This window comes from Dendrobates tinctorius, unplaced genomic scaffold, assembly GCF_039654945.1.
Source record: "Dendrobates tinctorius isolate UK_male_01 unplaced genomic scaffold, ASM3965494v1 ptg000060l, whole genome shotgun sequence".
Classification (NCBI taxonomy): domain Eukaryota; kingdom Metazoa; phylum Chordata; class Amphibia; order Anura; family Dendrobatidae; genus Dendrobates; species Dendrobates tinctorius.
Window position 1 is genome coordinate 50,652,191 of NW_027361728.1, and position 18,961 is coordinate 50,671,151.

Consider the following 18,961-nt stretch of genomic DNA (forward strand, 5'->3'; position numbering starts at 1 on the left):
GACAAAAACAAAATGAGTAAATACTCTTCAGTAATGTAAAAAAATAAAGTGTTTCATTGGCACTATTTCAATCAAAAAATAGAGCCATCCCACAACAACAAGGTGTTCCCATTTGGGAAGGAACATAACTCTTGTAGTTCACCTCACTATATGTAAGCAGATCTCAAAACAAATGAGGGCAGGGCAGGACCCAGACCTGACTGTTAAGACAGCTTTCGGTGGAAAGCTATATACTGTGTACAGGATGACAAGCCAAAAAGAGAGAGCCATACCAGAGTTTGTACAAAGTGCAATGTAGGTACACATTTACACTGTAGACAATAAACAAGATGAGCAAATAACCTGCAGTAAGCAAATAAATAGCAATAGTACATGTAAATAACATAGAGTACTTAAAGTGGACGGGGGCATAGCAGCTGTCATGCTGCTGCAATGCAGGTAGGTGCAGGCTCCACTAGATGGCAGTAGAGTGGAAGCAGGACTGCTTATAAACAGAGCTGGCCTGCAGTGCAGCAGTGAGGCTACCACACGTGGCAGCAGAATAGTCAAACAAGCCAAGTCAAGCAACAAACTGTAGCGTGGTACCAATGGAATGAACAAACTCAGGGTCAGAAGCTAGCCGAGAAGGTCAGTAATGGTCAGGAGCGGATAAGCCAAAAGACAAAAGCAGGTCAGGATACAAGCCAAGACAAAACCAGGGAGTCAGCACACTAAAGGGAAACACTGAGTCAAGACGGGATTAGGGGAAAATAGAGACACGGGATCAGACAGCAAATGCAGCAGGACAAATCAGAGCAATCAGAGTCAGCTACAGCAGCCCTAGGCATAAACTATACCTGACATCACCTGCAGAAAGCAGCATCAATAAATAGCCAACCTGAACCCAGACTGAGGCTGGGAAAGGTTAACTCTTGACATGACCAGACTGGGAAAAAGGGAAAACAGGACACAAAACCCGGTCTGGATCATGACAGCAGCACTTAGACCTGCAGTAAAAGATTTAAATAGTAGTACAAAAAACAATGTCTAAATATATTATTAGTGGACAAGTTACTCAATAATTTGTCTGACTTGTCTGCAATTTAAAGAATATATATCCCAAAAAGAATGGAAGAATACGACGCATCACACAACAAAAAGATGGTAGCTAAATTATGATGTATTATCATTTTATATGATGCTCACTAATTCAAATAAGGCATATACAAATACGTCTAACATATATCCAAAATAGAGAATCCACATTCGTGATCAAAGTAATACTTGTGTCCAATCCATCACAGTAGAATTGTATAATAAGAGATTTACAGGTATAGGTACATATATCACTTGATCAACAACAGTGAGGGAACAATGCATATAAAACCGAGTTCCCAAATCAATATCATCACCATTGAGTAGACACATATATCACTTGATCAGCAGCAGTAAGGGAACAATGCATGTAAGCTGTACAGAGGTAAGTTTAACATCTACGAATGTTTTTTGAGAGATGATAACCCACTAATAGCAGTATCCATGAGGCAATGAGGCAAAGAAAGATAAGACCCATACAAATATATACAATTCAATACATAATTGAAAAAACGGTGCACAGTGCATATATTGTGGATAAATCTTCTTCACTATAATGTTGAATGTGAGACATAATAGGTTGCATTATCTTGATAACCGGAGGCCGGAGACAACAAAGAAGACTAGGCCAGAGAGATCTAAATAAGAAAAAAAGAGTTAAAATCAAACATCAAAAACAACTGTAAAAAACTATAAAAACGGAGCAAACTTAAGACCTCATTGAGGCCTTTGGGTCGTACACAGTCCACCCTCATTATCCACTTGGCTTCTAACTGGGAGAGATTTTTCTTCCAATCACCCCCCCCGTCCATCCATGACAACACGATCGATGCCCTTAATTCGCAGAAGTTTCGCATCACATGCATGTACGCCCTTAAAGTGCCGAGGTATGGGTTTCAGAGTAGACATGTCCGCCACGTCACCAGCCTTGATGATGTCCCGGACATGTTCACGTACTTAACCATAGATATGCACATAGCACTTTATCCTCTTTGCTCGCTTTGTAGCGTTTTTTAGCGCACATGCGCATATGTGTCATTATTATTGTTGTGCTACATTGTGTACCAATTTTCTATCATGCCACTTTTTATGGATTGATGCATCACTGGTGTGGTGTTCACACCTGTCTGTCTCTTCTCCTGTTTTTATGCCATAGGGGCATCAATAAAATCTATTTGCATTTATTTGTTGTGTGATGCGTCGTATTCTTCCATTCTTTTTGGGATATCTGTTATATTAGGAAGGGCGATATATATATACGGACCTTCTTAGGATTTATTAATTTAAAGAATATGTGTGAAAAAATAGGACTCATGTAGCCAAAGAGTTATAGTGAAATAGAGTAAGACATACAGTATATAGATAGAAAGATAGATAGATAATAAAATTTGGAAGGAGCAGTAATGAGCGAGTATGCTCACCACTGCTTGATACTTGATAGAGCATCAGGGTGCTTGGACATGCTCATTACTTGAGAAAGTATCATGGGTGCACAAACGCCAGCTTGATTCCCCAGCTGCATTGCATCATGGGGTTTATAGAAGGCACAGTGATAAGATGCTTGGCACACTGTTCTCAGCAAGCAGTTCTGGGAGAGCTTAGATTATTGACCTTATCCCCTAAATATTGCAAATTTGCACCCATTAGTGCCTTTCATGTGGCACTAAAGGATAATCTAACCTTTTTTAAACCTATTAATTAAATAATAATAATAATGTTAAGAGCAGCTGGCAACCTGGCAGACACAGTGTGCTAATCTGCCTCAATGGATCATAAAACAGTTAATGTAGTGGGTTGCCGCGCTAGTAACAAGTTGCAGCATTACTGCTATGGAACAGATAATCAGTCTCTAAATAATCCAGACTGCAGCACTTACTTTTATGTGCTTGAGGGTGCAAATATCCAGTCCCTCCATTGATAGTGGATATTGGTGGTGTTTTAGCACTCTATCCAAAATAGGGAGTGTCCTCCCGTTATGGAATAAACCCCCATGCATGTAAATCTGCTCTGTACCAAACATTCCTAAAAAATTTTATTAAAAAAATTACAAAGGGATCTTTGGTACATCCCCTGTCACGACATTACGCTGACAAGCATGGGAGGTCATGTGCGGGCACACCATTTTGTGGAATTCAAATTGTTCAGAAAAACCCAATGGGAGAAAACATGTCCAAAATTGAATCTAAATGGATTTTCATATTAGATAGTTTGGTCCCCAAGGGGTTGAGTCACGAAATTGAATTGCATGCCCTGTGAGGAGTTTTTAGGGACATGAGGGTTTGTATTATTAGTTTCAATCAATTTTTAGTATTTTGCACTAATTTTGGTTAATTTCTAAGAGGAATTGAGGTTGAGACAATTAAGGAAATAAAAATAGAAATGAAAAGTATACAACGGTATTAGTAAAATAATTTTTAATCATGCATACAAATAATTTATTATTATGATTTCATTGCTCTTAAACTAATTTAAATTATTTATTTTTAACATTGGATTTAATAAAGATTTTTATTTTTTTTATAACATTTTTTAGGAATGTATAGTACAGCACAGATATACATGCATTATTGCCAAACAGGATGAAGGTTCCTCCTATTTGCTATTTATTCATTTTGCATTACATTTTACATTTATGCACCTTCTATTAGCGGTAATGCAGTAATATTGAAGAATTAGCCCAAAAAGTTAATTAGAGAAGTATTAACATTGACAAAGCTTGCTATCCGCATACAGCTGTAGAAAAAGAGGCGTGGGTGGATATAAGTAGGTAGTGTGTTATGAACTCATTTTCTGGTTTACCTGTTGTGAGTTCAATTTCCCCTTCACCGTCGATGTCTGATGAACTCCCTCTTCTGGTGAAGGAAGGCAGTGAGGCTGATTACCAAACACCTGATCTGGTAGATGATGACTGGGTAACAGGAAATTCTGACTGGATATAAGGCAGCCGATGCCCTTCTGAGTCGCTGGTGAATTCTCTGCTGGATTCTTGGAGACCAGTCTGATTCCTGCTTCCCAAAGATAAGTTTTTGCTCTGCTATTGAACTTATTAGTTTTGTTTTGTTTACCTTGTTTTTTGGAGTTCAGCCATCCCCGGTCGGGGGTATGCTGAGTTCCATTTTTGTCTCTGATCGGTTTGTCTCTTTGCTCTGTCTTCAGAATTTACCTGAGTGCTGATATAGTCATTTTGAAGTCCTAGCGACTTCAGGGCCTGTTTTTCCTATCAGACGGTTGGGACATTTTTTGGTAGGGTTTTTTACGGATTGCAGACAGCAGCTTTTCTGTCCTGTCCTTTTTAGTTAGCTTGGGACCCATCGTTTGCTTAACCTATCTTTCTATCTGTGTTAGTGTTTTCATCTTGCTTCACCGTCATTATATGTTGGGGGCTGCCTATTGCTTTGGGGTCTGCTTTGGGGCAGTTTAGATTTCCCCTTTCTTTCTTTAGGCCTATTTAATTCTCCGGCTGTGATCGAGGGGTCTAGGGCATCGTAGGAACCCCCCACGGCTAATGTTAGTTGTTGTGGATAGGATCAGGGGTCTGCAATCCGATAGCTACCAACCTCTCCAGTTTTCTGTACTTAGCTTGTATTTTTGTTTTTTCCTCCTTCGGTGACGCATTCATAACATTTACCTCTGGCTTCTGGTGAGGGTGGTGGAGCTGGCTGTGTTGACAGAGGAGTCATGAGTTCTCCATCCGGGCTCCCTCTGGTGGTGACAGTAGGTAATGAAGCTGATCTAAATGGCAGAGACCTGTCACCTGAGGAGGAGGACTGTGATTGGACATCAGGAGTCTCTGACTGGATTTAAGACAGCAGACTCCCTAATTTTGTGCTGGTGATTTTTCCTGCCCTGAGGTTCTGATTTCCAGTTCTGTTCCTGCCTTCTCAAGCTAAGTGTGCTCTGCTATTTTTCACATGAGATTTGGTCTGGTTTACTCAGATTAGTGGTCAGCCAGCTCCTGCTGGGGCTGTGCTGAATTTCCATTCTTATGTCTCTGTTTATGCCAGTTTGTTTTTTGTCCCTGATCAGATTGGTCTCTTTTTGCTCTGTCTTCAGAATATACCAGAGTGCTGATATACGGAATATAAGTCTAGCGACTTCATGGTTTTTGTTATCAGAAAGTGCTGGACATTTTTTGGCAGGGTTTTTGGGCGTGATTGCAGACAGCATCTTTCCTTTCCTGTCCTTTCTAGTTAGTGTGGGCCCCATCGTTTGCTCAGTCTATTTTTCTATCTGTGTTTGTGTCTTCATCTTGTCTCACTGACAATACATGTTTGGGGGCTGTCTATTGCTTTGGGGTCTGCTCTGGGGCAGTTTGGATTTCCCCTTTTCTTGCTTTAGGCTTATTTAGTTCTCCGGCTGTGATGAGGTGTCTAGGATCATCGTAGGTATGCTCCACAGCTACTGCTAGTTGTGTGGATAGGATCAGGGGTCTGCAATCCGCTTAGTTACCAACCTCTCTGGTTTTCTGTGGCTTAGCTTGTTTTTGTTTTTCCTCCTCGGTGACTCATTCATAACAGTAGTGGCAGTGCAGGAGCCATAACTTGAGAAAGGGGCGGTTCCCTCAAAACGCATCAAGTTTGGCCCTTGCACACGTCCGTCAATACGTCGGACAGATGACGTCACCGCTCAACCACGCCCATGCTCATCACGTTACTACATGGTGGCACCATTAGCCGAGGCTGAACGCTGTACTCTACAGTGATCCTCATGGGGGTTTATTCCATAACTGGAAGACGCACCCTATTTTGGATACAGTGCAAAACACCACCGATATCCACCAACAACGGAGGGTCGGGATATTTGCACCCTCAGGGCTCATATTCAATTGCGAGAGACTCTCATGATTCTCATGCAAGTCTCTTGCATGAAAACCTGGCACTGCCACCGGCACTCGGACTGGAGCATGCGGATACATGTATTTCTATGCAGCCGCATGCTCCGGTCTGAGTGTCGGGGGTAGTGTCAGGTTTTCATGCGAGAGACTCGCACGAGAATCGTGCGAGTCTCACGTGAGTATGAGCCCTCAAGCACATAAAAGTAAGTGCTACAGTCTGGATCATTTAGAGACTGATTATATGTTCCATAGCAGTAACACTGCTACTTGTTACTAGTGTGGCAACCTAGTACATTAACTGTTTAATAATTTTAAAAAATGACGTGCGGTCCATCTATCTACTATAAAATCGTCTAATTCTGTCTGTCTGTCTGTCTGTAACGGAAATCCCGCATTGCTGATTGGCCAGCCGAGACCAATCAGCGACAGGTGCAGTCCGTCCATGAATTGGCGTGGCATTCAAACGACACATGCCACCGCTACCGCCGGGAGATGTGCGGCGCTAGCCGCTGATCTCCCGATGGTTGCCGCAGGTCACCTCCTGCCGCACGGAGGTCAGCAGCAACACAGCTGGGAGATGACAGGTGCAACGATCAATGTGCAGATGGTACCCAGGGTCCGGAGGAGAGGAGATTCTCCTCCAGGCCCTGGGTACCATAAACCTATAAAAAATAGAATTGAAATAAAAAATAGTGATATACTCACCTTCCGACGGCCCCCGGTCTTTTTCCCTACTCTCACCACGTGCCCGGCATCTTCCAGGCCCAGTAATGCTTTGCGTAAAAGACCGCTGATGACATCACACTCTCACGAGAGTGACGTCATCTCCTGTCCTTCGCGCTAAGCATTACTGGGAACGGGAGATGCCGGGAGCATGGAGAGGAGATCGGGGGCCATCGGAAGGTAAGAATAAAAATAAATAAAAAAATAGGTTATTCTCACCTTCCGATGGCCCCCGATCTCCTCTCCACGCTCTCGGCATCTTCCGGTCCCAGTAATTCTTAGCGCAAAGAACCGGAGATGACGTCACTCTCACGAGAGCGTGACATCATCAGCGGTCTTTTGCACAAAGCATTACTGGGACCGGAAGATGCCGGGCGCATGGTGAGAGGAGGAAAAAAGTCCGGAGGCCGTCGGAAGGTGGGTATATCACTATTTTTTATTTTAATTCTATTTTTTACAGGTTTATGGTACCCAGGGCCAGGAGGAGAGTCTCCTCTCCTATGGAGCCTGGGTACATCTGCTCATTGAGCGCTGTGCCAGTCATCTCCCGGCTGCGTCACCGATGACCAGCGGCAACCATCAGGAGAGATCAGCGGCTAGCGCTGCAGATCTCCTGACGGTAGTGGTGGTGTTGGGAGATCTGCGGCGCTAGCTGCTGATCTCCTGATGGTTTCCACGTGTCATCTCCTGCCACACAGATTTGCCGCAATCAGCGATATTGGCGCGGAATTTAACCCTCCGTCAGGCGCAATATAGATTCTCCTCAGTTCATGCGCAATGTGCCTGACAAGCACAGGTCAGAAAACCACCTATAGTAGCTACATATTTCAATTTCAGGACTATAGAAGTAGTCAGTGACCTTCATAGGAATGTATTAAAAGAGATTACACCAAATCAGATGCAAAAAAATACATTTATTAACCATAAACTTATTAAAACTAAAAGTACCACTTTTCGGTTGTACCGCCAAATAGGCTCCAGTTATCTTTACTTAAATATAAAATTATGGAAAAAAACTTAAAGGATATTGCACTTAGATGTTACTTAATTATTTTCTACTCATCTTCAGTGGTTTCAATTGCAGCAGAAGCAGCACAGGTACACTTAGAAAAGCAAGGCTGGCAGACGAAAGTTGCATGGGAAAGGCAGATTGATTCTTTACATATTTTGCAGTCATATTTAGAAAACCTTCTGAAACCAGATACAAATGAGCAGGTAGTACAACTGCGTCTTTTAGAAGGTGGTAGAGTCGGTGTTTGTTCTGGAACGTCCTTGGGACGTCCTTTGTATTTTTATCTTTGCCCAAATAATAAGCTAGATCTGTGTCTGTTTCCTCTGTATCAGTGTCATCACCATCCTGCTCTGTTCCAGAATCAGTGTTACATTCTGCTACCTCATCTTCAGATGAAATGTCACTAGATTCCTCTAAATCCTCAGTTACTGCTGGTTCTTCCTCATCATCTTCTAACAAAAAAATCTTCATTTCTTCTAAATGAAGGGGTTTAGATGAATCATACTGTTTTCTGGCCATTGCAGCAGAAAATCTGAAGCAAAAGAGAAAGAGTATGTGTTAGGGCGCAATGTGCCTTAGAAGCCACCCTCCTTTTGTATAAGAAAACAGTACTTATGTACACTAACTTAACATTAATCCTTCATAAAACAAGCTAAATACACAATCGTGATGAATAAAAAAAGAAAATACTAACCTTTCAATTTGTGTTGAAATCAGGCGCAATGTGCCTGAGAAGCCAAAGTGTTGATATCTGCTCACTAGAAGGTCTGCTGAGTCACTGTGATATCAGGTTTCACAGAGCCTGTAGAGTCAGGAGATAACTAGGAGGGGTGGGGTTTTCTGATAAGTGGGCAAGGAGAGAGAAGTGAAACTAATTACTGTGTGCCTGTCAGATCTATTGCGCCTGACGGAGGGTTAAAGGGGATCTGTCACCCCTTTTTTGGCCTATCAGCTGCAGCCACCGCCATCAGGGGCTAATCTACAGCATTCTGTAATGCTGTAGATAAGCCCCCGATAAAACCTGAAAGATAAGAAAAAAGAGTTAGATTATACTCACCCCAGCATTCGGTCCGGTCCAATGGGTGCCACCGTCCCGTCCGGCACCTCCCATCTTCATACTGTGATGTCCTCCTCCTTGCTTCTCCCTCAGGTCCTACGCACACATACTTTATCAACCCTGTTGAGGGCAGAGCAGAGCACTGCAGTGCACAGGCGCCAGACCTCTTTGACCTTTCCTGACGCTTGCGCACTGTAGTACTTTACTCTGCCCTCAACAGGGCAGATAAAGTACGCATGTGCAGGAGCTGAGGGAGAAGCAAGGAGGAGGACATCATCATATGAAAATGGGAGGCGCCGGACCACAATACCCACTGCACCTGCCTCCACCCCACGGTGAGTATAATCTGTGTTTTTCTTATTTTTCAGGTTTCATCAGGGGCTTATCTACAGCATTACAGAATGCTGTAGATAAGCCCCTGATGGTGGTGGCCCCAGCTTATGGGGCAAAAGTGGGTTGACAGATTCCCTTTACATAAACTACATACATTTTCTAGAATACCCGATGCGTTAGAATTGGGCCACCATCTAGTTTTTGATGAACAACAAAGGTAAAGCAGACAATTGCAGGTTTATATTCTCAGGCTGGGAAGGTCCAATGTTATTGACCCATTCCCAGCAAAAAAATACAAGCCCGTAGCTGCCCCAGAATATTTTTTGGGGTTGATGTCAGCTGTGTAATGTCAGCTGGCAGCAAGCCCAGAAGTTACTAAAGGTGAGGTGTCTTATCAGGTAATAAAAAAAGTAAAAGCACACTGAAAAAAAACTGATTAACCCCTTAGTGACAGAGCCAGTTTGCAGCTTAATGACCAGGCCAATTTTTACAATTCTGACCACTGTCAATTTATGAGGTTATAACACTGGAATACTTTAACGGATCCCGCTGATTCAGAGATTATTTTTTTGTGACATATTGTACTTCACGTTAGTGGTAAAATTTCTTCCATATGACTTGTGTTTATTCATGAAAAAAATGGAAATATGGTGAATTTTTTAAATTTCACAATTTTCAAGCTTATCATTTTAATGCCCTTAAATCAAAGAGACCCTATTTCTCTCTCCTCTGATGTGCGATCACATCAGAGGAGAGAGAAATTAAATGGCAAAATAGGACTTTATTTTTTGCAGTCACCATTATACTGTTAATAGCAGCGATCGCTACCATGGGGTCAGTAAAAACCGACCCAGATTATGTTCTCTGGGTTCTCAGATACCCCCATCAGCCAAGGCCCCAGAGAAATTTTGACTCTGGGAGTCGCTATACACTTTTTGCTCAGTGCTGCTAATTAACAGCACTGTGGTTTAAGTACCCTTAACTACCTCCGTTAAAAGGCCTATCGGCAGACGTTAAGGGGTTAAAGTCTCCCCAACACTATCCCTCGCTCACCAATTTATTACCAAAAATGTTCTCACAAAGCTTGTATGATGTAGTCCATCATTCCCTAATGTCTTCAGCATCTCTGAATAGCAGTGAAGTTCCTGTTATTCATGGGTGCTTGGTAGTGAGGGCAACTATCTTCAGAGCCGCTGGCTCTTGCTGAGAGAAGTATTGAGCCGGTGGCTCTGAGGAGTGATGGTGTCACTACCTGGCACCTTTAAATAGCAGTGCTTTACTGCTATTCAGAGAAGCTGGAGACATAGAGGAATGCTGAACTACATTATCCCTTACACATTAATTGGTGTAGTGTAGTTAACAGGATGTTGTCGCCATGCAAAAAAATTATTTGGGAAGATGCATGGCACAATGCGGATGGCGCCTGAAGATCTAGCATAGTAACATAGTTAGCAATGCCAAAAAAAGACATTTGTGCATCCAGTTCAGGCTCTATTCCGTCAGAATAAATCCCCAGATCTACATCCTTCTAAAAAACCTAATAACTGTAAGACACAATATTGTTACACTCCAGGAATACATCCAGGCCCCTCTTGAACCCCTCATATAGAAAGAACACCGTGAGCACAACTCAAGATGGTGCTAAGGTTAGGTTCCCAAACCGTTAAAGCAACAAATATAAACCTAGCACTCAACTTAAAGGTATTTGCAAGGTGGTTTATTGTAGTACACGAAAAAAGACATTTCGGTCAATGTGACCTTCTTCAGTTACGTGTGGTATATAGATTGTGTAGAGCTTATAGGCATCTATCAGAAAGGACGATGGTGCTTTAAGCATTGAGGAGAATAATCTCTCTCAGGTAATGAGCTTGTCAGTATATAGGAGAGGGGCAAACGTGGCTCCAGATGCGGTGATTATTCTCCTCAATGCTTAAAGCACCCTCTATATACCACACATAACTGAAGAAGGTCATATTGACGAAACGTCTTTTTTTCGTGTACTACAATAAACCGCCTTGCAAATACCTTTAAGTTGAGTGCTAGGTTTATATTTGTGTCTCTTGAACCCCTCGACTGAGTTTGCCATCACCACCTCCTCAGGCAAGGATTTCCATATTCTCACTGTAACATTAAAGAATCCTCTTCTATGTTGTTGGAAAAACCTTCTTCCTCCAGAGGCATAGATTGCCCCTTGTGACAATCACATTCCTCGGTATCAACAGATCCTCAGAGAGAAATTTGTATTGTCCCCATATATACGTATACATGGTTAGTCATCTTTTTTCTAGACTAGTAATAATATTAATCTTTATTTATATAGCGCCAACATATTCCGCAGCGCTTTACAGTTTAACAGTTTTAAAACACAAGTCATAAGTAACAACGTTAACAATACAATAATTAAAGCAATATAAGATGACTCTGCTCGTGAGAGCTTACAATCTACAATGAGGTAGGGGAGATACAAAGAACAGGTGTGTATTTACAATGGTATATTTACAATGATGGTCCAGCCATCTTGAGGGAGTGAGGGATGGATGGAGATAGTGAATGGGCTACACATGCACACTTACACATGACTTTGATTAGTGAATGTGATAGGACGCTCTGAACAAATGTGTTTTAAGGGAGCACCTGAAACTATGCAAATTGTGGATAGTCCTAATTTCTTGGTGTATAGAATTCCAGAGGATTGATGCAGCGCGGGAGAAGTCTTGGAGTCGGGAGTGGGAGGTATGGATTAGTGCAGAGGTTAGTCGAAAGTCGTTTGCAGAGGACAGCGGTCGGTAAGGACGATAGACAGAAATGAGGGAGAAGATGTAGGGAGGTGCTGCATGGTGGAGAGCTTTGTGGGTGAGAACAAGTACTTTGAATTGGATCCTATATTGAATGGGATGCCAATGTAAGGACTGGCAAAGAGCGGATGTTTCTGAGTACCGATTAGCCAGATAGATGACCCAGGCTGCTGTACTAAGTATGGACTGGAGAGGGGATAGTCGAGTAATCGGGAGGCCAATTAATAGAGCGTTGCAGTAATCCAGACGGGAGTGGATCAATGCTACAGTGAGGGTTTTTGTTGTTTCCATGGTGAGAAAAGGGCGGATTTTAGAGATGTTCTTTAGGTGTAAGTGGCAAGAGCGGGCAAGAGATTGTATATGGGATGTGAAGGAGAGATTGGTGTCAAACATAACACCCAGACAGCGCGCCTGCTGCCGGGGTGTTATTGTGGTGCCACCAACGGAGAGGGAAATGTCAGGTTTAGGGAGGTTAGTAGATGGCAGGAGCAGAAGAAGTTCAGTTTTGGAGAGGTTGAGATTCAGATAGAGAGCGGATATGATGTTGGAGACTGCGGTCAGACAGTCACTGGCATTCTGTAGTACAGCGGGGTAAGGTCAGGGAATGACATATATAGTTGTGTGTCATCAGCATAAAGATGATACTGAAAGCCACATCTGCTGATGGTCTGTCCAAATGGGGCTGTGTAGAGAGAGAAGAGAAGGGGGCCAAGGACTGAGCCCTGAGGTACCCCGACAGCGAGATGAAGAGAAGATTACTTTGAGCCAGAGAACAAAACACTGAAGGAGCGGTCAGAAAGATAGAAAGAGAACCAGGAGAGAGCAGTGTCCTTAATACCTAGTGACTGGGGCAAGAGAGTAGGAGATGGTGGTCAACAGTGTCGAAAGCTGCAGATAGGTCGAGAAGAATGAGCAGAGAGTTGTCACCATTACGTTTTGCTGTCAGAAGGTCATTGGTCACATTGATGAGTGCAGTTTCAGTGGAATGTAGGGGGCGGAAGCCGGACTGTGAAGGGTCTAGAAGGGAGTGAGTGGAGAGGTAACGGGTAAGGCAGGAGTAAACTAGGCACTCCAAAAGTTGAGAGATGAAGGGGAGATTGGAGACAGGTCTGTAGTTGTTTGTGCAGGATGGGTAAAGAGCGGGTTTTTTTTAGTAATGAAGTAACTATGGCGTGCTTGAAGGAGGATGGGAAAATGCCTGAGGAGAGGGAGAGATTTAAGATTGCAGTTAAGTGAGTTGTGACGACTGGAGAGAGAGAGACTGGAGGAGATGTGAGGGAATGGGGTCAGTAGTACATGTGGTCAGACGAGAAGAGGAGAGGAGTCTGGAGACTTCTTCTTCTGTGATGGGGTCAAATGTGGAAAGTGAGCCAGGGGAGATGCAGGTGGTTGGGAGCAGATTTCCTGATGGATATTATCTATTTTTTCTGTAAAGTGGGAGGCCAGCTCATCAGTACAAATGTCTGTGATAGGGGCTTGTGCTTTCGGCCTGAGGAGGGAGTGAAAGGTGTCAAAAAGTTTCTTGGGATTGTTGGCTAGTGAGGATATCAGGCTGGTGAAGTAGGTCTGTTTGGCGAGGTGAAGTGCAGCGTTATAGGTTCTTAACATAAATTTGAAGTGGATGAAGTCTTCTGTGTGCGGGTTTTTCTCCATAGGCGTTCAACACTCCTAGAGCATCGCTGTTGAAGTTGAGTTTGCAATGTGAGCCAGGGCTGTTTTACTCTGTGCTTGGAGGCTCTGAGGGTGAGGGGAGCTACTTGGTCAAGGGTGCTTCTAAGAGTATCGTAGTGATGAACAGCCAGATGAACTAAATAATTCTAATTTTGCTAATCTCTCCGGGTATTGTAGTTCCCTCATCCCCTTTATTAGTTTTGTTGCCCTCCTTTGTACTCTCTTTAGTTCCATTATATCCTTTCTGAGCACCAGTGCCCAAAACTGTACACAGTACTCCATGTGCAGTCTAACCAGGTATTTGTACAGAGGCAGTATAATGCTCCCATCATGTGTATCCAGACCTCTTTTAATTCACCCCATGATCCTGTTTGCCTTGGCATCCCCTGCCTGGCACTGGCTGCTCCAGGTAAGTTTATCATTAACTAGTATCCCCAAATCCTTCTCCATGTCGGATTTACCCAGTGGTTTCCTGTTCAGTGTGTAATGGTGATATTGATTCCTTTTTACCATGTGTATAACCTTACATTTATCATTGTTAAACAGCAACTGCCACCTTTCATCCCAAGTTTCCAACTTAAGCAGATCCATCTGTAGCAGAATACTATCTTCTCTTATATTGACTGCTTTACATAGTTTTTTATCATCTGCAAATATTGATATTTTACTATCTAAACCTTCTGCCAAATTGTTAGTAAATATGTTGAAGAGAATAGGTCCCAACACCGATCCCTGCGGTACCCCACTGGTCACAGCAACCCAGTTAGAAAATATACCATTTATAACCACCTTCTGATTTCTATCATTAAGCCAGTTACTTACCCATTTACACACATTTTCCCCCAGACCCAGCATTCTCATTTTGTGTACCAACCTCTTGTGTGGCACGGTATCAAACACTTTGGAAAAATCAAGATATACCACATCCAATGACTCACCTTGGTCCAGTCTATAGCTTACCTCTTCATAACAACTTATTAGATTGGTTTGACAGGAGTGATTTCTCATAAACCCATGCTGATATGGAGTTAAACAGTTATTCTTATTGAGATAATCTAGATTAACATCCCTTCAAATATTTTACCAACAATAAAGGTTTTACTTACTGGCCTATAATTTCCATGTTCACTTTTAGAGCCCTTTTTGAATATTGGCATCATATTTGCTATGCGCCAGTCCTGCGGAACAGACCCCATCGCTAAAGAGTCCATAAATATAAGAAGCAATGGCTTGTCTATTACATTATTTAGTTCTCTTAGTACTGATGGGTGTATGCCATCCGAACCCTGAGATTTACCTATTTTAATCTTATTTAGCTGGTTTCGTACCTCTTCTTGGGTTAGATTGGTGACCCTTAATATAGGGTTTTCTTTGTCTCTCTGCATTTTTAAGTATATACAGATATTCATTATGCAACCTAGGGGGCAGGTCAGTGAGGGTTCAGTGACCAGTCAGCAGTCTGCATTATGAATATCTAATCAGAGCACCACATACTCCAACCCCGCCTTGGGGCACGAGAATCTCATTAACACAAAACTGAAAATAAAGATTAAAGGACAACTACAAGATGGATTTCATCAACCAAGGTACCATTTTGATCAGTACAATGGCATCGACCTGACACTGTCTGTAGTGTCCTGTGCACAATCCTGCTGACAGGTTCCCTTTAAGAGTACTTGCTGTAGGTGCCCCACTTTTGTCTCCTTAGAGGAGAAAACTACCCTGTCTGTTGCTGTGTAATGCAGAATCTTGCTACCTTCTCTTGAGTCTGCTATTCTTTTCATGCACACCCAAACCGGTTCCAATGCTCAGAGCAGTGTTCCTTCTTTTCTAGCTAAACTCAAACTTCTCTAATACATGGGATCTAACTCTCATTCCCTACTTAATTCCTTCTCAACCCTTGGCTGGATCAAAACTTAACCCCGTCCACCCCTGTGACAGGAAATCAGCAGCCTTCAAGACAAGAAAGCATCAAATTACAAATCACAGACTGTAAAATACACATTCCTGGGTCTTTAGAAGGGGTTCTCCACCTTTACAATATCAAAAGCCCCACTAAACAGTTCAATAGTGACTGTGTCAGTAAAATTTTTAAAACTGATGCACAAGTTGTCAGATTCCCAAAATAATTAAAATATTATTCTTAGAGTGTCCAATATGAAGTTGAAATTAATAATCCCATTCAAGAATAAGGAGATGGTATAATCACAAATTTACTAAGTATATGAGCAAATCAATTTGAGGCAAATCATATTCACTTCAACTTCACAAAAATTCTGATTTTCAAAAAATGTGATTTTTTTTTTGCAATTCAGTTGAACAAATGAAGTAAAATAGCACAAGCTGGCTAGATTCATCTCTTCTTTTTGCTGCAGTCCTCACTTTTGTTTTCATCTTTACTATTCATGGCTGATTAGGCCACATGCAAAAATATAAGACAGTAAATGATGTCATATGATTGCTAGTCAGTGCTACAGTCTCCAAAAAGGGAATGTAAAAGCTAGATGTAAGAGAGCATCACCATATATAGGATATATATATATATATATATATATATATATATATATCTGGGATACAGAAGTCACATAGTGTGAGCAAGATGCTTGGAAGAACAAAGAGAAAAGCACTATGAATGAAAATGAAATGAAAAGTGATCAACCAAGAATATACAAAAAATAGAAATATTTATTGTGACCAAACAGATCAAAACAACAAGTATTTAAAAGACACAACAAAGCAAAATACTGGGGATTAGACTGAACAGTGTCATAAGTCTAATCCTCAAATATTCCTGTCAATAAGACATAATAGCAAAGATGGGGATATAAATAGTCAGACACATAATAATACGCTTGAAAGGACATGAAAGGTCAAATGTGCAAATAAGCAAAAAATGATACAAAGTGCATAGCTGTGAAAAATTGCAATACAAGCATCAATGACAATAGTATGCCAAAATAATGAAGTGTGTGTATATATATATATATATATATATATATATACACACACACAGGGGTTGGACAAGATAATGGAAACAACTGGAAACATCAACAAAAGTTAGTTTAATATGGTGGAGGTCCACCTTTTGCGGCGATTACCTTTTACGGAATTTTAGCCCATTCTTCAGTTAAAACACCCTCCAGTTCTTTGAGCGACGATGGCGGCGGAAATCGACATCTAACTTGAATCTGTAAAATCGACCATAAATGCTCAATAATGTTGAGATCTGGGGATTGTGGGGGCCAGATGAGATGCTCAACTTCATTAGAATGTTCCTCGTGCCATGCTTTAACGATTCTATGAATTGGTGCATTATCATCCTGAAAGATGGTGTTCCTCTCCGGGAACAGTGCTTGAACCATAGGATGCACTTGGTTGCCCAAAATGCCTAAATAATCTCGGCTGTTAATTCTTCCATGAAGGGATATCATTGGCCCGGCGGATCTCCATGAAATAGCACCCCAGATCATCACTGAACCTCTGCCATGTTTTACGGTTGGGAGAAGGCAGTCTGGATGGAATGCTTCTTTCGGCTGTCTCCAAACGTACACTCGGTCGGAGGTCGGAAATAGGGTAAACGATGATTCGTCTGTGAATATCACATGTTTCCATTACTCGAGGGACCAATTCTGGAGGTTTCTACACCATTCTAAACGCTTGGAAACATTTGTCATTAAGAGCAGCGGTTTTCGAATTGCAGCTTTTCCATGGAATCCAGATTTGTGCAGCTCCCAAAGAACAGTTTTCATGGAAACTCGGTTCTGTAGGTGCTCATTGAGCTCAGCAGTGATTTTCGGAGCCGTGGTCTTGCGATCCTCTCTCACAATTCACTTTAGAGTCCGACGGTCTCTCTCAGTCAACTACGACTTTCGGCCGGACCCGTGCTTTGCTGCAGATGTTTTTTCTTCTCTTTCAAACGCAGTCATTACTTTGGAGACAGTACCTCTGTACACGCCAAGCATTCGGGCACTTTCTGTTTCACTAGCGCCTGCCATACGAGCACCAGCAATTTGGCCTCTTTGAAAATCCAAGAGTTCTGCCATTGGTAGCAGGTTTTCCTCAATGTTCTTACAATTCTGCAAAACAAACAGTTAATTTACATACACATATCACATAATACAAATAATCAACTACAAAACATTACCATATTTCACGGTTTGCATGTTTATAACCTGTTCGAAGACTATGATGCCAAAACATTAGGTGTGTCCATTATTTTGTCCAACCCCTGCACCTAACATGAAAGAACAAATGATCTATCCTGCCTCATTCTGTTGGAGAAAAATAACGTGTTTGGTTAAAAAACGACATGCAGAGCAAAGATGTTACCCATGTCTGTGGCACAAGAGGAAAAGGGGTGAGCCCAGCCTCCAAAAAGGGAAGAAAAACTCTGAAGAGATGACAGGCACAAGGGACAGGAAGTAAGGGAACCAGAATAATACCGGGTGGGATCTTTGGAGTGAGGTCAGGTGAGTAAAAGGTTTGCTTTTTATTATCCCCTTCCAGTTCTAATTTTCTGGAATCTCCAAGCATAACAATTGTCTTTTAACCCCTTAATGTCTAATGACGGACACAGTCCATCATTAGACATATCCCCTGCTTTGATGAGGGCTCCGGCGCTGAGCCCGCATCAAAGCCGGGACATGTCAGCTGTTATGAACAGCTGACATGTGCCGCAATAGGCACGAGCGGAATCGCCGTCCGCCCGCGCCTATTAACTAGTTAAATGCCGCTGTCAAAGCTGACAGCGGGCATTTAAATAGCATTTCCGGCCGCCGGGCCAGAAATGACCTCATCGCCGACCCCCGTCACGTGATCGGGGGTCGGCGTCATGTTGCCTGGACAACCAGAGGTCTCTATGAGACCTCTATGGTTGTTCCAGGCATATGGCTTTCAGCACCACCCGGTGGTCGGCACTGAAAGCACAGCAGTAAATCTGCTACATATGGGCGATCTGCTCATCGCCCATATGTAGCAGAGCCGATCGGGTTGCGCAAGCTTCTAGCCTCCTATGGAGGCTATTGAAGCATGCCAAAAGTAAAAAAAAAAAGTTTAAAAATAAAAAAAAATTAAAAAAACCTAAAAGTTCAAATCACCCCCCCTTTCGCCCCAATCAAAATAAAACAGTAAAAAAAATCCCACATACACATATTAGGTATCGCCACATTCAGAATCGCCCGATCTATCAATAAAAATTCAAAACGCCAGAATTACGTTTTTTTGGTCACCAAGACATTGCATAAAAATGCAATAACGGGTGATCAAAAGAACGTATCTGCACAAAAGTGGTATCATTAAAAATGTCAGTCCGGCACGGAAAAAATAAGCCCTCACCCGACCCCAGATCATGAAAAATGGAGACGCTACGGGTCTCGGAAAATTGCGCAAATTTTTTTTTTTTTTTTGCAAACTTTGGAATTTTTTTCACCACTTAGATAAAAGAGGACATAGACATGTTTGGT

At 42.2% G+C, this 18,961-nt stretch overlaps 1 long non-coding RNA gene across 1 annotated transcript; it reads right to left on the reverse strand.

Annotated features, from left to right (window-relative positions):
* Positions 1-7,525: 7,525 nt before the first annotated feature.
* Positions 7,526-8,561, reverse strand: LOC141092772 (uncharacterized). The gene is made up of 2 exons (XR_012232908.1): positions 8,338-8,561; positions 7,526-8,175 (listed from the first exon to the last, which is right to left on the reverse strand). It is a non-coding gene; the product is annotated as an uncharacterized lncRNA (long non-coding RNA).
* Positions 8,562-18,961: the final 10,400 nt, after the last annotated feature.